The 21,229-nt window shown below is 44.9% G+C and overlaps 1 protein-coding gene across 1 annotated transcript in view; it reads left to right on the forward strand.

The window, feature by feature from the left end:
• The window catches only part of LOC109549456 (uncharacterized), a 663,670-nt gene that overhangs the window by 1,763 nt on the left and 640,678 nt on the right, over nt 1-21,229 (forward strand). The window lies entirely within an intron of this gene.

Raw genomic sequence — 21,229 nt, forward strand, 5'->3', positions numbered from 1 at the left:
AGCTGTGGTAGGCCACTTTGCCCCTAGGTGGTACTGGGTAGTTTGCCTGGTGATGGGAGAATCCACAGAAGGACACAGTAGTATGACAGTTTGCTGCCAGCACTCTGAGGCACAGATCTAATGAGTAAGGAAACAACACCTTGTTGTCCAGGTGTCTAGCCTATTGCCTTTATGAGCTCTGTTCAGGTACCCGGTTGTGGCTCAACAACAGTTCTTGAACTGACCAACTATAAAGTCTCGGAGGGAGCAGGCTCTGAGTCATTTTTATATCCCAATGCCTGGCACTCAGTAAGTACTCAATAAATGCTTGATGGACGCCTTAGGGGAATTCTTGGACATTTCAATAACCTGTCTCCTGTGTAACTTCTTCCATGAATGCCTGTTTAGGGCCCAGCCTCCATCTGATCCCCCAGGGCTCTTGGTCATAGTTTACAGAATGGCTCCCAAACATGCTTTGCTCATCTCAATGCTTGTTTAATAAATTTAGATTAACTGTCAGTAATTTGGAGACTTGGGAAATCTCACATAAAAATTCAGATTCACTTGAAAGTGCTAATGTATGAGACCACTGGGCCCACATTCCAGGATGGCAACAAAAAGCTAGAGCTGAGCAGTGGTTGCCTTGGAGATGAGATGTAGCCTCCAGTTGGCCCCAGTCCCTGTCCTACCCACCTCACTTACTAGTTCCTTGACTGGCCCTGGGAGACTCAGTGTTGGCCACCTCTGCCATCAAATTTCTACATTATACATTGTATCACTTGATTATATGTAAGTCAGCACTTGATCACATAGCATCTGGTATTATTCTTTAATTCATATATTTAAAATGTCTTCTAAAGAGAGCTTGATTCACAACTTCTTTATCCATTCATCTGTCAATGGACATTTTGGTTGTTTCCATGACCTGGCTATCGTAAATAGTGCTGCAATGAACAGTGGGGTGCATGTGTCTCTTTAAATTACGGTTTTCTCAGGGTATATGCCCAGTAGTGGGATTGCTGGGTCATATGGTAGTTCTGTTTTTAGTTTTTTAAGTAACCTCTATACTGTTCTCCAAAGTGGTTGTATTAATTTACATTCCCACCAACAGTGCAAGAGGGTTCCCTTCTCTCCACACCCTCTCCAGCATTTATTGTTTGCAGATTTTTTTTGATGATGGCCATTCTGACCGGTGTGAGGTGATACCTCATGGTGGTACATATATACAATGGAATATTACTCAGCCATAAAAAGGAACGAAATTGGGTCAGTTGTAGAGATGTGGATGGACCTAGAGTCTGTCATACAGAGTGAAGTAAGTCAGAAAGAGAAAAACAAATATTATCAAGTAATATTCCACTGTGTATATGTACCACATTTTCTTTATCCATTTGCCTGTCGATGGGCATTTAGGTTGCTTCCATGACCTGGCTATTGTAAATAGTGCTGCAATGAACATTGGGGTGCATGTGTATTTCTGAATTATGGTTTTCTCAGGGTATATGCCCAGTAGTGGGATTGCTGGGCCATATGGTAGTTCTATTTTTAGCTTTTTAAGAAACCTCCATACTGTTCTCCGAAGTGGTTGTATCAGTTTACATTCCCACCAATAGTGTAAGAGGGTTCCCTTTTCTCCACACCCTCTCCAGCATTTATTGTTTGTAAATTTTTTTTTGATGATGGCCATTCTGACTGGTGTGAGGTGATACCTCATGGTGGTACATATATACAATGGAATATTACTCAGCCATAAAAAGGAACGAAATTGGGTCAGTTGTAGAGACATGGATGGACCTAGAGACTACCATACATAGTGAAGTAAGTCAGAAAGAGAAAAATACCGTATGCTAACACATATATATATGGAATCTTAAAAAGCAGTACTGATGAACCTAGTGGTAGGGCAGAAATAAAGACGCAAACGTAGAGAACGGACTTGAGGACACAGCGGGGGAAAGGGAAGCTGAGATGAAGTAAGAGAGTAGCATTGACATATATACACTACCAAATGTAAAATGGATGGCTATTGGGAAGCTGCTGCATAGCACAGGGAGATCGGTTGGATGTTTTGTGAAGACCTAGAGGGGTGGGATAGGGAGGGTGGGAGGGAGGCTCAACAGGGAGGAGATATGGGGATATATGTATATGTATAGCTGATTCACTTTGTTGTACAGCAGAAACGAACACAACATTGTAAAGCAATTATACTCCAGTAAAGATGGGGAAAAAAAAGAAAAACAAATATTGTATATTAACACATATATGTGGAATCTAGAAAAATAGTACAGATGAACCTATTTCCAGGGCAGGAATAGAGACGCAGATGTAGAGAACAGATGTGTGGACTCCTGGGGCGGGGAGGGGAGGGGGGGATGAATTGCAAGATTAGGTTTGACATAAATACACTACCATGTGTAAAGTGGCTAACTAGTGGGAACCTGCGGTATAGCGCAGGGAGCTCAGTTCGGTGTTCTGTGATGACCTAGATGGGCGGGATGGGGGGTATGCGAGGGAGGTCCAAGAGGGAGGGGATATATGTACACATATAGCTGATTCACCTCGTTGTACAGCAGAAACTAACACAACATTGTAAAACAATTACACTCCAATAAAAAAAATAATAGTAAAGAGAGCTTGATTCAAAATATATTTCTTGAAGACCTGCTAGGTACCTGTTAGTCTTAAACACCACACATTTATTCTACAACAGGCACTGTGTTAGGTTTTGTAGGTATTCATGTCCCCATGAAATATATAGACTCCTTTAAGACAGTGTGACATGTCCTACAGGAAGGGAAAGTAGAGGATGCTGAGGGGAGGTTTCAAGACATGTTGATACAAAGGTGAATGTTAAAGTGCCTGCCATCAGGGGCTTGGACTAGTGGGGGTGACACAACTCTAAAAGTAACAATGACATCTACCATTGAGTGAGCTTCTAATTCTCTTATAAAAGACAATTAAGTTTAGAGAGGCTAAGTGACTTCTTCCAGCTGGTAAGATCTCACAGGTCTGCTTGACTTCAAGGCCTGTGCTCATAACCACTTTGTTTTAAATAGAGACAAATACATTCTTCAATATTTAACAAATATTTGAGTGTCTGGCTTTATTGGGCTCCAAGGTTAAAAAGCCACAGACTCAGTAGACAAAGTCCTTTCTCTTAATGGCTTTTATGTGTTGACAGGAGGAGACAATTGACAAGTTTAAGTAACTGTATATTCCTTTCTGAGAGCGATAAGGGCCATAAAGAAACAGACTAGGGTAATGGGGTTGAATAACTGTGGCTACAGAGAGGGTGGCAGGGGTGAGGTGGCCTACTTTGGATAAAATGGTCAGAGATGGGCTCCTAAAGAAGTGAAACTTGGGCTGAGACTTGAAGGAGGTGGCCTTGGCATTCCCTCCACAGGGAACACCAAGAGCAAAGGCCTGAGGTGAGAAGGAATTGGAGTGTTTAGGAAAAAGGGGGGATAAAAGGTTGCGACTAGAGCACAGTCAGTGAGAAGGTATGTGATAAGGGGGTGCAGTTAGAGCCATGGGAAAGCTTTGGGGGTTTAGGGTTGTCACTCTGGCTGCCCTATGGGAAATGGACTGTAAAGGGATGAGAGAGGAAGCAGGTCCTATAAATGACCAGGCCATAGGGAGGAAAGGCCTTCCCTGCAGATGGAGCCTCGTGAACAAGGGATAAAGCCACCAAGGCACCTTCCCCAAGAGCAGCCATTAGATTCAATTCAAACGTTAGATTTGAATTCCCAGCCATACTGTAGCTTCATCCTCCCCCAGCAGTGACCCAAGTGTCACATTCCACACACCTCCTTGGAGGAGGCACTCAATAAAAACAAGCTGTGTTGAATCCCAGTTAATTGCTCTCACAGCATTCCTGTCCAGAGCAGAGGGGAATAATCGAGAAGAGATGTTTCCACCTGACAAGGCATTGGCCCCCGACTCTGCAGGTGTAGTGGAGATCTCGGTTTAAATGGCTCGACCCAAGAATGTACAAAAGAGAATCAGGAGAGCAGAGTTGCCTGCTTCGGCAGTCTAACTCTGCCTGTTCCCAGGGCTGGGCCCCAGGCTCACGGCAACGGCAGATAGCTGAGTGAGTTTGCTGGAAAACAGGTTCCTCCACAACTTCCTTATGTTGGGAAACTTCCAGACTTCCCCATGCCTGTTACCCACAGCTGGGGTTCTGTTGAGACATAGAAAGTGAGTGGTAGCAGAATGAAAACACATGACCTGGGTCAGCGTCTTGTTTGCCAGGTTCATGACCTCGGAGCCATCTCTTACTTGCTCTGGGCCTCCTTTTCCAAACTCTAAAGTGGGGCTCGTGATACTATTTGCCTCGCTTGGGAATCGTCATGTGAGACAGTGTATGTGGAAGCACCTCGAAAATCCTGAAGACTGTGTAGATGCCACGTGTTATTCACACCTACCAAACCCTAGGTTAGGCCCATGTTAGAGCCAGATGATGATTTTAATATGGGAAGCCAAAGAATAACCATTTGTTCCAGGCGTCAGCTTACTAAATGTCCATACCGATCCCGTTTCTTTACACTTCCCAGATAAGGACACAAAGGCTCAGGAGTATGAATCTTACGGATTATGAGTGGGAGAAGCTGGATTCAAATCCAAATCTGGCTGGCTCCAAGCCCATACTTTTCACGCCATGTCACGCGGCCTCAGGAGCACCAGCATGTGTGTTGTTCATCCAGACACTGGCCAGTCTGAGGACCAGGGGGCTGCCTTGTCTTCTGGATGTAGAGTGACCAACTTGTCACAGTTTGCCCAGGACGATCTTGGTTTCACACTGAAAGTCCCATGTCCTAGGCAAACTGGGACACTTGGCTGCCTTACCTTGGTGGCTCCCTAACCTGGTCCTTGCTTTTTCTGCCCCTGAGAGGACTGGGGATATTGCTGGGGGTGGAGCAGGGAAGGGGGAGGGGAGAAAGGAGAGTCAGGTGTTCTAGTCCAGACCTCACTCTCATAAAGGGTTGCCATCTCCAGGCGAGGTTATGCAAACAGCAGCAGCTAGGCAAACTGGGTTATCCAGTAAAAGAGACAATAAATATTACATGCTTTTGGCGTTCATTCTTTTTTTTTTTTCTTTTTTTACTTGGATTCTTTCCAGGAGGTGAGGGCTGGGCCTGTCTCTCCTTTGAGAGGACTGGCCTGCGGCTGCGCCCTCTCTCTTCACCCTCCCAGCCTGTCTTGGGCTTTAAAACCTGCAGAAACAGTTTTGCACTTTGGCTGAATGATTCCTCCATCTTCAGATTAAGGAAGGGAGCACAGAGGCTTTTGAGTGTCCTTTTCCTTGGCTTCTGCATTTTATTTCCTTTTCCCCTCAGATCCCCAGAACAGGCTCTCTCAAGCAGGCTGGGCAAGAGCTGGTCTGCCCTGTGGTTTGGTATGTGGAGGAGATGCCCTGAGAAGTGGTCTGGGGCTGTCACGCACCCCAGACCTTCAGCTCTCCATGCATCAATCCTGTGCCTAAATTGTGAGGAAGCTTTTAACCCTTTCCTGGAAGAGGGATCACCAGTTGGAAAACACCGAGGCTTGTGGCTCCTGGAAGCTGGCTGTTTTAGGAGACCCCTGACATTATATTGTTGGTGTTGAACCAGAGTCTGATTTGTGCCGGGGAGTCTGAGCTTGTAGCTGGACTCCTGCAGAAGCCTCATGAAAGATGCATTTCACCAGGTGGTTCCAGGGGAGAGACTAGCTTAAATTACAGCTCTACAAATCCAAATATTGGCATATCTGCAAATCCAAATGTAGGCATTTCAAAAAAAAATCTAAATTCTAAGAATCTTATTTTGCACTTCTTGTGCAAGAAGGGGAGGATGAGCTATTCAGAGAAGAGATAAGGCTGTCAATAACGAGAGAGAAGCTTCGGCAGAGCAAACCCAACCTCCTTTTCTTTCCTTGGCCATTCTTCATGCTTTCAGGGAAGAAGAGCTCCGACAAGAGAGAGGAAGACGGTGTTCAGCGCAGCCTTCTGCAGGACAGATTAGGGGGACCCCCCACCCAGTAACTGGGGCATTGGGCTCACTACATCTTGTTGGTCGATTTCTGTCTGCTTTCCCCAAACCACTTCTAGGCCTGGGGCCAAGGGATCCTGATGAAGGACTCACCCTCCTATAGTCTATTCACAACACAGCAGCCCCCAGCAATCCTCTGAGACAGCGAGCCTAGCCAAGTCTGCTCAAAACTCTATGGCTCCCTGTCTCCCTTGGAGAAAAGCCAAAGTCCTGAAGCTAAATCCAGCCTCTTACCCCAACACCAAATTAAATCTCGGAGACAGAGTTTTGGGTGAAGTAGAGAAGAATTAGCTTTATTGCTTTGCCAGGCAAAGGGGGTCACAGCAGACTAATGCCCTTGAAACTGTGTGTCCCAACCCAGAGGGGGTAGTGAGGAGTTTTATAGGAGTGGTTCAAAGAGGGCGTGATCAGCTGGTGGACATTCTCCTGATGGTTTGGTGGGGAGGTTTGGAGGGAGTCGGCATCATCAACCTTCTGGTTCCAGCCAGTCTGGGGTCTCCGTGCTTGTGGGCAGCAGACTGTCCTTAACCATTAACTGTTAACTTCTCCCACCTGGTGGGGGTTTCAGTATCCGCAAAACAGCTCAAAGATGTTGTGTGCATCCCTTGATGGGGAACCAGGACCTCGTCCCAAGGCTGCACTATGGTTTCTCTTGACTGTTTGTTTCTCCCCTGTCTCTGCATCCCCTCCTTTCCCTAATTAACAACTACTTGAACCTGCCCATTGGAACTCAGGGAGGGTCATGGAGGCTGAATAAAGCCTGTTTCCTGTCATCAGAGAAATGGGGGACACAGAAAGGCTTTGTGCCCAGGAGCCGCACAGGGTCCTGCTCAGTATCAGTCCCTAAAATAGCCCCACAGCCCTGCCTGCCTCCTTCATTCCCTGTCTGATGCCCCATCGCTCACACCTCCAGATGCACTGTCCCCTTGCTCTGCCTCCCCCGTGGTTGGCATGCTTCTCCCCCACATCCTCAACATTTGCTGTCCCTTCTGTCTGGAACGCTTTTCCCCAGATATCTTCATGGTGTGCTCTTTAGTCTTGACTCAGATGCTAGCTTCTTGGTGAGCTTTCCCCAAGAGCCCTATTCAAAATTTCAAATGTCCTCCCATACATACTGTCAACTGAAAAAGAAAAACGCACAACCTGAAAGTTGAGAATTATGTTTTATTCCTCAGGCTTGCTGAGAACTTAAGTCTGGGAGGCAGCCACTCAGATAGCTCTGAGGGATGGCTACAAAAATGGTAAAGGAAGAACCAAGATAGATAGGAGCTTTTGCAACAGAAACCAGGTAGTCAGAACATCAAAAGATTACTGTTAAAGAAAAACCAGACATCTCAAGTTAATGAATTTAGCATTTTTCTATATATGGGAAGATGTAAGAGTCTGGGCTCATTGAAATCATTTCTTTGATGTGCACCTTAACTATCCAGGGCCAGTATCTTTTTTTTTTTTTCCATCCCGAATCCCCTCAGGGTGCAGAGTCAGGGTGACTGCAGTGGCTGATGGCTTGATGGCTGAAACACCCTTTGTTTACCGATATGGCAGGCGACATTTGTCATCCACAATACCCTTTATCCTCTTTCCTGCTCTATTTCTCTATCACTTATTCAACTCACTTATCACCTTTTAGTGTTCTATACTTTATTAATTTATTTTAGTTTATTATCTCTCCCAGTTAGACGATACACGCTATGAAATCAGGGATCCTTGTCTTGTTTACTGGGTTCTCCCGACCTCCTAGAACAGTGCTAGGCTCAATACATTGTAGTTAAATTAATAAGCGAAAAGGCTTTCTGTGGGTCATCTCTAGTCATCCTCACAACAGCTTTAATGGTGCGGGAATATTGTCAATTTACAGATAAGAAAATGTATTCTAAAATGTACTAAATGCTTAGGGTACACCAGGTACTGTACTAAGCAGTTGAGTTTCAGGGGGGTTAAGAAGTTGGGCCCAGGTAACACAGCTAAGTTCACCATGAAATTCTATCTCTGTACTGTCCAACATGGTAGCCAGCACTCACATGTGGCTATTAAGCATCTGAACTGAAATGTGTCATAAATGTAAAATGCACATCGATTTCCAAGAATGAGTACAAAAAAGGTAAAAGATCTTACTAATGTTTCCATCCTGATTACATACTGAAGTTATAACATCTTAAATCTATTGGGCTGAACAAAATATATTATTAAAATTAATATCTCCTGTTTCTTTTTACTTTTTTTAATGTGGCCACTTTACAAATTTAAATTACATGTGTGGCTTGCATTTGGCTCTTCTAGCTGTTTCCATGACACCTTATGTCTCTGTCTTCAGTATATTACCTCTTGGACCCTTGAGGGCAAGAGTGAAATGAGTTTGTCTTTCCTATGAGGATAAGAGCAAAGATATGCAGAAGGCATCAACAAGTCTCAAAAGGATTAACATACCTGTTATATACTGCTTGTGTCCCCCCCAAATTTATATGTAAAAGCCCTAACCCCAAATGTGATGGTATTTGGAGGTGTAGGGCCTTTGGGAGATAATTGGGATTAGAATGAGGTCATGAGGATGAAGCCTCCGTGGTGGGATTAGTGCCCTTATAAGAAGAGGAACAGATACCAGAGCTTCCTTTCTCTGACTTGTGAGGACACAGTGAGAAGGTGGCCATCTACAAGCCAGGAAGGAGGCCTTACCAGAACCTGACATAACCAGCACCCTGATCTTGGAATCCTAGTCTCTAGAACTGTAGGAAAATAAACTTCTGTTGTTTAAGCCACCAGTTTGTGGTATTTAGTTATGGTAGCCCAAGCTGCCCGAGACAGTACCTAAAGATGAATGCCTGCCTCTGGAGGACAGTAAATCTCCAGAGGAAGAAATGGGCTAAAGTAGGCTCCAGGGTTACGTGTTTTAAGCAACTTCTGTTAAAGCAGATAGCCCCCTGCACAAAATTGAGAGTGGGGTCTGTGAAGAAGGAATTCCCAGTCTGATGGAGGTGGACGAGGCTGGCTGTCACAGAGCCAGAACTCCAGCCCTAGCATTACTGAGCATCTTCTACTCCCTTTTACTCCCTGCCAAGCGAGCGACCTTCTAAGAGGCTTTCTTCTGCCCCTATAGACGTGCTTACAAAGATGACATATTGACCTAGTAATTACAGTTCTTTTTGCCATTCAGTAAGCTGAGGGGGCTGGTTTTATGTGTCTGACTCTGTGGGCTGAGTCCATTTTCAGTGGGTTGGCAGAGTTGGGTTTCTGAACCTTTGATCTTGAGGATCTCACCTCAGATGACAGAGAATTCATAAAGGTGGTACTAAACAAAGAAACAAGATAGTAGCAGCTAATATTTATTGCATGCTTACTGTATCCAGCACCACCCTGAGAGCTTTATATGTATTCACTCCTCTAATCCTTACCTGTGAGGTAGGCATTATTATCATTATCCTCATTTTACAGGCGAGAAAGCAGAGGTATAGTAAATTTAAGGATCTTGCCCATGGCAACACCACTAGTGATTTGCAGAACCAAGATTCATATACGGGACAGTGCCATGGAGTAGGGGTAACCTCCTGCTATCCACCTTGCCCAGACAGGAACCCATATGGCTGAGTTCCTCTGTCTTCATGCTCCACACTCCTCCTGGTCCCATCTGTGGGTGATGAAGCCATCGCCTTTGCATGCGTTCATAAGTCTGAGTCTTCACCATCTTTCTAGGCTTATCTGCCAGTTTCCCAATCGCCCTGTATGCCTCGGCCACACCAGTCCTTGGTTTCTGTTCATCTCACTCTTCACAAAGCTAAATTCCTCACATTCTTTCTGCTTCCAATCAAGTCAAGTCCTTAGAGAGCGAGCTTTGTTAACTAGCCTTTTACCCACCTCACTCTTCCTCAGCCCCTGCTTGCTTCCTACAAACGCCTATTACAGTAGTGATGGTATTTGCTTATTTGCTTGTCATTGCCTGCCTGTCTCTTCAGGAGTCCAGACTTTGACATGTCACTGTCACACCCTCAGCGTCCAATGTCATATCCTACACACAGTAGATGCTTAACAAATATGTGCTGAGTAAGTCAGTCCTTCTTTGGATTAGCCTGATATTCCTCATTCTGTATGTGTCAAGAGAAACAACTCTTCAAAGAGTGATTTTTGAGTTTCAGGTATGTGCTCAGGTTTGCAAAGCTAAGCTGCTAAGTGGAACCAGGAGGAAGCTTGATGGAGTAAAAGTGGGTCAAGGAAGAGAAATGAAAAAACAAAACACAAGAGGAGGAAAGCAGAAAGGGCCTGTTACGCCTAGTAAGGAGAACAAATAAGGTTCGCTAAAGTTCATTGCATGAGGGGTTGATTTCCAGTTGACTGAATGAGTTATCTGACTGGAGTGGAGTAAAGAGTGGGATGGAGCTCTGTCTTTACATGGTGAGGACTTACCTTCCATCTAGCCCTGCCCTGGGCCCTGTGGCTGGAGCTGAATGTGCACCAGTACACCTGGCAGTCAGCTGCTGTGCCTGGCAGTCCAGTTCCAGGAATCCTTACTGAACACCTACTACGTTACGTCACGCACCCTTCCTACTTGCAGAACAAAGGGACTGAAACCTGATCTTTGCCCTCTGGGAGCTCACAGACCCATCACCCCAACTAGCACCTCCTGAACAACTTAGTAGATGATCAGTAAACATTTTTGAAGTATTTGGATTAATGAGTGCATAGAATAGGGCCTTTGCCTTAAGAGTCTTAAAAGCAGTTGGGAATGTCAGGCAAGGGATATTTATTTAGAGACTGAGCCAACAATATAACTACAGAAGCTATGTTGACCTAGCTTTTGCAAATCGGAGGGGCTATAACCACTCTGCACATACCTATTGTAGGGGAGGAAAAAAAGTTTTTGCTCTATGTATCTTAGGTTCATTGGCTGGGGCCCTCAAATCAGACTGACAAAAGACAGATTAACAAGAGAAAAACAAATAGAAGTTTATTAATGTGTGTATCATGTACACATGGGAGCACTCTTGTGATAAGTAGATAAAGGGATATTAGAGCTTGGGCTTGTATAGCATCTTAGCCAAGAACGATAATTTTGTAGAGAAGTGACAAGACAAAGGAAAAGGACTTTGAACTTCTAGGGGCAGAAAATTGTGAGAATGCAAATATGTGGGGAAACTAATGGGGGATAAAAGCTAGTTGCTAAGGTTTGTTCATGTTGACCCTTTCTGGGTGCCATCTTGTCTCCAATGATAAGGTTGTTATGCCCCTCTTGGTACAGAAGTGGGGAAGGAGAGGGAATTCCCTGGTGGTCCAGTGGTTAGGACTCGGTGCTTTCACTGCCAGGGCCCGGGTTCAATCCCTAGTCTGGGAACTAAGATCCCACAAGCCAAAAAAAAAAAGAAGTGGGGAAGGGGACACCTTAACAAGGGAAATTTATGTTCTGTTTTTAGGTAACTAGGGGGAAGGTGCAGAGCTTTTCTTATATCTTCTTCTCAATTGCCTTCAATTCAAAATAATCGTTGTACCAAAGTGGCCTATTTTGGGGTAGCATATTCTGCTACTCTTCACTACGAACCAGTAAAAAGATGAGGTCCTATCTCTGAGACAGCAGGAGGATTTAGTCTGCGCCTGGTACTGTGCTAACTACTTGTAATCATTACCTGGTTAACATTCCTCACAACTTCACAGGGCAGGTACTATTATTATCCTAATACCCATTTTATAGCTGGGGAACGTGAAGTGTCAGAAGTGACTTGTTCCTATCACAGAGCTGGCCAGTCATCCCACCAACTGGATGTGGACCCAGGCAGGTCTGAATCGAAACCCCACTGGACATGGCTCCTTTGCACTCTGACCATCGATGTCACAAACAATAGGACAGAGCTTCTTGGTGAGGCAAAATGCAGCCATTAACTCACTGTTTCCTTTTCCTCTTCCTCCTCCTTTAAGTGGGGCATGCTTCACCCAGAGCAGTTAGTCCAAGGGTTTCAAACAGGTTTCTTAGGATTTAGCATGCCCATACTGATTGCAGAAACAGACTGATGGAAGATGTCCCCACTGGGAAGAGGAACCTGAACTTCCCATGTAAGGATGGCCCAGGGAGAAGGAAAAAGAAACAACCTGGGGACCCTGACTAATTTGACCAATGTATTACCGTGGGAGGGCCTGGGTCATTAGAGCTTTGGGGACGTGCCAACGAAGATAAATAAATTGGATTTCAGTGTGCTGTACCAAATCATTACGTCCCTGCAGACACTTAAACACAACAGTAACCTGGGCATGAAGTTTGCCATTTTGGCAAGGTCACAAAGATTCTGTTTCCCACCAGGGCAAGTTTCCCTCACCTAGGGATTTACAAATTCCTGTCCCCATTGTCAGGGACTAGATCAACTCTTACCAATACAGTCCTAAGCCCTTTTCCTTCCTTATCCTCAAGCCCCAGGGGCTTTTGCCTCTTGAGTCATTATGTAAATGACTTACAGGCAGAATCTAAAGCCATTAACCAGGAACCCTCCCACCTTGACCATCTCTAGTTAACTGGATTCCTGCTTAACTGAAGGTTAAATAAAACGTGCCTTGTTTAAGGGCTTGTTATTGAAAATCTTTTTAAACTGTGTTAGTTCACGCACCTGCCTAAGTTTCTGGAGCAGAATGAAAATAATCACATTTTTGCTTGATGCTCAGACATCTTGCAGCGCCTTGGGGCATTATTCTGCCTAAACGTTAGGATTACAATTTCACTGTAGTTGTCGACTTTTGTGAGAAATGGGGCTCTAACTGTTCTAAGTTGAAGAAGAAATTTTAATTTAATTTTGTTGAGAGAAGTACAGCATCTTGCTTACCCCGTGCTTAGCAGAGTATCAGGGCATTTTCTCAAAAATTCTGATAAGTCGATGAATGTCTGATATGAATTTATTTCTTGCTGTTGTTTCTTTCCCCCCTAATAATAATTGTATCTGCTCTTTATTGATTGCTAGGGATGGTTCCAGGTGTTGTGCTAAGCACTTTGTGTGCTTTATATCATTGCATCCCTGCCACACAGTGGGTGGGTTTTACCTCACAGATCAGCCTCAGAGAGGTTGAATGACTTGGCCGAGATTCCAAAACTAGGAAGGGGGGCTTCCCTGGTGGCGCAGTGGTTGAGAGTCGGCCTGCCAATGCAGGGGACGCGGGTTCGTGCCCTGGTCCGGGAAGATCCCACATGCCGCGGAGCGGCTGGGCCCGTGAGCCACGGCCGCTGGGCCTGCGCTCCGCAATGGGAGAGGGCACAACAGTGAGAGGCCCGTGTACCGCAAACAAAAACAAAAACAAACAAAAAAACTAGGAAGGGACGAACTAGAATCCACATTACTTGCAGAGTTTTATGGATGGTAGTCTCCATCTGCATATGACACTAGATAGGCAGGAATGCCCCTAAAACCATAAGGAAATGGAACTTACGTGAAATGAGCATTGAGGGGGGACAGACAGATATACACAGATATCCTCACCCACACCCACAGACACACACACAGACACACACGTACCCTGGTCCTAGACACCCCATCGGTTAGGAAGCCAGGACAGTGTAGTAGTTTAGAGAAGTGATTTTCAAATTATCTGCAAAAAAGGGCCAGGCTGTTTGTTTTGTTTGTTTGTTTTGTTTATAACTTCCAACTTTTTGTGAGCTGATACCTTTGTAAAATAACAGATATAAATTATTAGAAGAATGAAGAATATAATACAATGATAAAGAAGTCCAATTTTTAAATTATTATTACACTCAGCAGACATAAAATAACCGCCAAATAGTTATAAAATTTCTACCAGCTCACTCCCAATTTCCATTCTTCCTCTGTGGACAGGTAACAAGCAGTTGGGGGACCAGCAGAGGTACTCACTTTTCAGGGCTGGATCAGGCCAACCCTTGCTTCTCCAAGGGTGGTTACCAACAGGCAGTATGGGCCTCACGCCGGAGGGAGCTGAGCTTGCTGGAAATGCAGGATCTCAGACGCCACCCCCGATTGGCTGAACCAGGATTTGCAGATCACCAGGTGATTCTGGTGAGTGTTAAGGCTTGCGAAGCCCTGATTTAGAACAAAGGCTCTGAAGTCAGACCACCCACGCTAATCAAGCTCTATCTCTTACACCTGTGTGCCCTTGAGCACCTCACTTAACCCTGTGCTTCAGTTCCCTAGTTTTAACAGTATACTCCTCTTCTGGGCTGTGGTGATCCCTGCAATGTAATGCACCTGGAGGGTTAAGGGCAAATGAGAGAGCGCTCAGTGGAGCTTAGCCCTCTGGAAGGTAAGGACGCCATAGCTACTGTTGTTATTGCTAACGATTTTTTTTTTTTTTCCTTGCGGTACGCGGGCTTGTGGCCTCTTCTGTTGCGGAGCACAGGCTCCGGACGCGCAGGCTCAGTGGCCATGGCTCACGGGCCTAGGCGCTCCGCAGCATGCAGTATCTTCCCGGACCGGGGCACGCACCCCTGTCCCCTGGATTGGCAGGCGGACTCTCAACCAGTGCGCTACCAGGGAAGCCCCCATTGCTAACAATTTTTTAAAAACATTTTCTTAGGCCATACTGTTGTCCTTGAGACAGGAGCACCCAGGCCAAGGGTATTTACTTTAGTGTTTGATGTTTAATTAGCAGTCAGCTGTATGGAAAGTTTCCCCTCCCCCTTCCTGATCCTGGTCATTTGGCTTTGGGACCTACTGATGCTACTTAAGCCCCTTGGACAGGTTCCTCACCCCGCTCATGATCGTCTATTGGTACTAACCATCCTGAACGGGGTGAGTCTACAGGAGGACCTGGAAGCTGGTAAGTTCTGGTTTCCCAGGCTGTTAAGGACTTTTCTTACCAGGGCTTGGTGGAGAAGAGGGGAGGGAGCTACTGCAGTTCAGCTGGGAGAGAAGACACATGCCCTTGTTGATGTGGTTTGGGTGACAGCAGTGACTCTGTCAACCCAGGTATCAGAAGTCCAGTCTAAGATTGACGAGTGCTCTCTTTCTTTTCTTCTGTCTACAGATAAAAGCCAGCATGTCCTCTAGTGAGACTGACAATTTTGTGAGCACAGAGCCGGGAAAAGGCAGCAAACCAAAGTGAACAGTCAGCTAAGTAGAGTTTGCTGGAGATTTACGCAGAAACCTACCCACAGAAGCAGGGCTGATGGATTTATAACAGGGGCGGGATAATTTGTTCTTGTGTGCGAAGATAAGGGTAAACATATTTCATGCTGTGATGTAAGCCCCTATCTGCAGAAGTCAGGAGAGATTCCCTGCCCTGTTGCTGAATCGTGTGCTTGACAAATTATCCTCAGAAGCTTATTTTAAGAGACTTTATCTGGAGGTCTCACTGGGGCCCAAATGTGAAAGGTGGAAGGACATGCCTGGGGGCAGAGGAGGGGGACTCTTCTGTCCCTGCACATCTGGAAGCTCAGAAATGAAAGTGGCACGGGGCTATAGTATTTGGAAAATCCTGGAGAGGAGCTGGGATGGAAGCGAGTAACTGTGTGATCCCTGGGCCTGATTGAGGAAATATGCCAGGAAACATGTGTTCCCATTTCAGCCCATCTTGGCCTTGGTCCAGCAGTCATACCCACCCTAGACCTGCCTCTGCCCTTTATTTTGTCAACAGCAGGTAGATAAAGTGCTCTTAGTTTCCAGAGCTTCTCATCACACTTCCTGGGAAGGAAGCCCTTACTGAGCTCTAGGAACTGGCTGGCTGTCTCCACCACACCTCTAGAGGACAAAGGCAGAGTCTTGATAATCTTTGTATCCCTTATGTGTAAATTTTCTATATGTGCTAAAAATGTTTACAGAAATAAGAAAGAAAGCTGGAGCTCTGAGGGTGAACCTCTTTAAGAAATACAGGAATGTAACTTAAATTTTGCAGAATTATCATTCTATAATATTTACTATTTGGTGTTCTGCCATTTTAAAAATAATTCTAATTAATCTGTAAGTAATTATTATCCCACTTTACAGATATTGAAACTGAGGGTCCAGAGCCAAGAAAACACAGATCTCATGTAATGAAGCCAGGACTCAAACCTACTACTGTTAGATGTCCAACCCCACTTTGTCCAAGCTGATGCTAGAGTCACGATCCCAGGCCCTCCATGTTCCTTTGGGGACTTCCCTGAGCCTAGGCCTGGGCCCCATGTTTCCCATTTGTAAAACTGGGGGAGGGATGGACTAGGATCCCACAGGCTGCTTGTCAGTGGGTGTCAGAAGTGCAGGAGAAGAAGGTGAGCAGCCCGGGACGCTGGGCTTTAAGGCTTGAGCAATGTCAAGTGGGAGTCCCCAGTAAATTGAGATGTTGCCACACAGACTTGGGCATGAGAAAAACTAACAGAGAGCCAGTCACTATCACAAGGGCTTCAAGGGGCAAATTCAACTCAGGTATCAGAAGTCCAGTCTAAGACTGATGAGTGACCAGGCTGGTGGGAGAGAAAACAGGTTGATCCCCAAAGATGTGTGTGGCCACAGTTGTGTGGAGAGTAAGGCCAGACACACATGCACGCACATGCGCACACCCACACATGGATACAGCCATCAAGAGAGCATCTGTGTGCAGCCAGAGATACAAGAGACAGGATAAGATTCTTTTATGGTGCAGGTAATATCACCCCGACTCTCAGGCTTCCCCTACGTAGGACTTGGCAGGTGATTAAAGTCTCTTATTAGTCTTTATTCGTCATACTTTCCATATTCCTGGTGCAGACAGGATGTATAATATATTACATTTTATGGAAAACAAAGGATGAGATAGGTTATATATATATATATATTCATGTTTTTTTCCCATGATTTTTCCACATATAGACTATTTCTGTAAGTTTACCCAAAAAGCTTATAAGCATGGTTGCCTCTGAGTAGGGATCTAAGGACCAGAGTTGGGAAAGAGAGTAACTTTGCATTACATTCCCTTTTATAATATTTGAACCTTTTAATCATAGATATGGATTCCTTATTCAAAATAATAAACTGTTAAAAAAAAAAAACACACACACAAAAACAATGTTCCCGTGTCTGTCTTACACTCCGATGTTTCTGAATTGGTTCCTGTGAGTGAATGATTGTTTCTGAATGTGATTAATTCTGAGAGTATTTATGATATGGTTGGAGGCTGTTTATGGTTCAATGGAGAAGAGGGGATTGATGGAAGACCCTTGGAGGTGAAGAGGATGGAAACGCCCTAGAGGAGGGAAATTCCTCCAGCCCCAGCCAGGAAAGGCCATATTAACCACCAGGGAGTGATGAGTGTCAGTCATTCCAGTAAATCAGTTAAGAAATAAGCTGGACTCTTTGTCTGGACACCTAGCTGAAGTGGGAGTAGCTAGGAGTATGGGGAGGTTTGAACTGAATTTAGGGAACTTATATATATATATATATATTTTTTTTTTTTTTTGAAAATAAGATGACTGTACACACCAGACATTTCTTGCTGGACTGACCTGTGGCTGCATAACTGAGATGCAGACTTTAAAAGAACTAGCTGACTTTGTTTAGTCCTGCATGGAGCCAGACAGTGAGTAGGCATTTTGCTGGTCTCATCTCATTTAATCTTTAAATAATCCTAACAAGTAATATCCCATTTTACCTGTGAAGAAATTAAGACCCCAGGCAGTTAGGGGTTATTCAACTGGCCCAAGATGTCACAGCTGTTGATAATAGGGCAGAGTCACAATGTCGCTCCAAGTACTCTTTGATTCCAAACCTTTGGCTCTACTCAACGCCACCTGGAAGAAAAGGAGACAGGGCTTAATTACCTACAAGAAACTGGCAAATAATTCTGCTAAGGTAGCAGGCTCTCAGACACTGGCTACGTCAGAATCTCCTGCAGAGCTTGTTTAAACACTTATTGCTAACCCCACCCCCATGGTTCAGATTCAGTAGGTTTGGGCTAAGGCCTGTGAATTTGTGTTTCTAACAAGTTCTCAGGGGATGCTGATACTCTGGTCTGGGGGCTCCACTTTGAGAACTACTGCCATAAAGTAAAGAGATTAGAAAAGGGGCTCTTAAAGCTTATTTGGTGATTTTAGTGTCAAACATGGGAATAGGGCAATTACGTGCTGTTTATATTTCTTGTAATTATTTCCTTTGTGTTTTTGTTTGGATTTTAATAAAATACTTTTTGGAAATATCCACCTATCTCATCTATTTTAAGGGGAAAAAGGGAAATGACTTTGTGTCTACAGGCAGATCAGAGAGTAAGGGGGAGCATTTACCTTAAGGTGTGGAGTTCAGACATGGCCAGAGGACCCCCCAGAGGAAAGGCCCAATCACTAGTCAGGACTCTTCTGGTCACAAGTGACAAAAATCTAACTTCACTCATTTAAAATTGTATTTGGTTGTGTGTAACAGAAGCTCACTTTATACAGGTGTCTTGGAACCAAGTTTCTGATTTTGTTGTACAATAACACTTCTGGAGTTAGGTGGTCACTGGCATTGCTTTAGAAGGTCAACAATATCAGGTCTGACATCTCTTTTTTTATTTTCTTTTTTTACTCATGACTCATTTGCTCAATTTTTTTTTTACTCGCTTACTCAAAGTGGCTGCTGTGGCCCCAGTCATCACATCTGTGTTCTAGTGAGAAAGAAGGTGGAGGGCTTCCCTGGTGGCGCAGTGGTTGAGAGTCTGCCTGCCAATGCAGGGGACACGGGTTCGTGCCTCGGTCCGGGAAGATCCCACATGCCGCGGAGCGGCTAGGCCCTTGAGCCATGGCCACTGAGCCTGCGCGTCCGGAGCCTGTGCTCCGCAACGGGAGAGGCCACAACAGTGGGAGGCCTGCGTACCGCAAAAAAAAAAAAAAAAAAAAAAAAGAAGGAAGGTGGAGAATGGAAGGGGTGTGGTCCATCTCATCAGTTGTTCATATCCTTCTTTAAGGCTTCAACTGTGTCACATAACCATATATAGCTGCAAGAGAAATGGATAGAGTGAATGGTTAGTTGGGTACATTGCCTCCCTACACAAAATGAGGATTTTTGTAGTCAAAGGAAAAGAAGTGATTGGATATTAGGAAAGCACTTAATAATCATGTACAGCAAATTGGGCAGAATGGGGAATAAATTGCCTTTATGAGAAAAGCAAGAATGGAGTGGCTTCAGGAAGGCTGTATGAATTAGCTTTTGCTTCATAACAAACCACTCCAAAACCTAGTGACTTTTTAAATTTAAAGTTTAAGTTCAGACAAATATCTATTTGATGATGAATCTGTGGATTGACGACTTGGACTGGGCTCATCGGGGAGACTCATCTCTGCTCCATGTGGTGTCACCTGGATACAGTGTTACTGCTGTGACCTTAGCTAGATGGCTGGGATGTTTGGGACACCTGGGATTTTCTTTCTATGTGGTTTCTTGCCCTACATTCACCTTCTTCACGTGGTGGTAGAACAGTTTCAGAGAGCAGCAAATTATTTTTTTTTGAGAAACAAACCCTCAAAAACTTGGTGAAGTAAGTCACCACCACTGCATTTGCTCGTCTGTGAGCTATGAGTCATCGTTTTGGACTGGGCTGAGCTTGATGATTCTTCTGATGATCTCTGGTGTCTCACATGTGGCGTGACTGGGACCAAATGGTTTATGATGGTCTTCTTTATGGCTGGCAATTGTTTCTGGCTATTGGCTGGGCCATCTGTCTCCAGCAGGCTAGCCTGGGCTTCTTCACATGGTGACTGAGTTCTGAAAGCTGCAAGAGAAAGGGTAGGTCCCAACGTATAGGTGCTTTTTAAGCCTGTGCTTGCATTGCATTTGCTGATGTCCTACTGGCCAAAGCAAGTCACTTGGTCAAGACCTGAATCAGTGTGGAATGGGACTGTGCAAGGTTGTGTATACAAGGAGGCAAGGCTTACCGGTGCCCATTACTGTATCACAATCTACCACATATACCCTAGACCAAGGACTTGAATGTCTGCAGGGTACTCCTTATCATGTCTTTGCCTTTCTCTGCATGCCATCTTCATTCCTTTACACAAACTACTTCCCCTAAGTCTGGAATCCAGGAATCACTTCTTCAGCTTCCCACCTAAAGGGAAACAGGTCTTTTCCTCTTTAATTCTATTCTGAAAATAGCTAGGAAGAACTTTGATTGGTCTGCTGTGGGTCAGATGCTCACCCCAAGGCTAAGCAATTGGGATACGATCATTGGCAGCTCCCAACAGACCCTCATATTTGGAGAGAGGTTGCAGAAGGAGCAATTTTAGAGACACCATTCTAAAAGTGAATTGAGATCCCTTCTGGAATAATGGAGATAGAGTGGCCAGAAAAGCCAAATAGATGTGCAGTGTTGGGGACCATTGAACAGAAAACCTCACAGGCTCTCTTTTAAGAAGTTTTTTTTTTTTTTTTGATTTATTTGTTTTGTTAGGTGGTTGGAAGAGTCTGGATTTAATAAGAACTTAAGCTAGTTTAAAAATCAGTTTCTATTGTTTTCCAAAACATTACCTTATTAAACCAATCTACACATTTTCCTTACTTTCTTTGAAAAAATGCAGATTAACATCCACGGCTGGCCCCCCATGGGAACGTTTCTAACTGAGTGTTCTTTGTGGCAAATATACAATAGAGATTACATTACTTGTCACTCACCTCCCTCTGAGATTGTGTTGGGAAAACAGCACACCGAAAGCAAAAGAAGAAAGACTTGCGTCCTTAATTGGCACATCAGTCACATCAATGAGGGTCTATTTTTTTCCTCCAATCCTGTTACGAATTTAAGAGCATATGCTAACAAAGTTCCACATCGGGATCTGTGAATATATGGGATTTGGGGCAAACAGAAATCACTGGGATCACCTCCGCCGTGCAGGGGTCTCTGATGGAGGCATTCCACCTGAGTGTCACTGAGGGTCCCCAGCATGAGCGGAGTGTAAGGGCCCACTCTCGCTTTTTAATTGGATCGAAGGAAAGTTAAGAGAGGCAACCACTGAAAGTGCAGGAGAGTGGAGGAATGCTGGCCTTTGGGGAATGCTACCCAGTTTCCACAAATAGTAGAGATTCCTGAAAGGCTTTGAGGGAGGCTCTGCTGGGTAGCCATGGCGATGCTGTGCTTCTCGCCTCCCTGCTGCCAAAGAGCGAGTTTGTTCCTCTTTCCCAGGAGCCTTAGCTGGTGCAGCCGTGGCTTATTTCAGAAACCTTCTAGACACAGCTCCTGCTCGGAAGCACTTCATTACTTGGTAGAACCTGCTCCTCCCTGTCTTGGTGCCCTGCGGCGTTTCACAGGCACCCCTTCTGCACAGCAAACATTTGCCAGTAATTGTGGTACCACCGCTTTTATTTAACCTGCTC

Source organism: Tursiops truncatus, chromosome 17 (genome assembly GCF_011762595.2).
Source record: "Tursiops truncatus isolate mTurTru1 chromosome 17, mTurTru1.mat.Y, whole genome shotgun sequence".
Lineage (NCBI taxonomy): Eukaryota > Metazoa > Chordata > Mammalia > Artiodactyla > Delphinidae > Tursiops > Tursiops truncatus.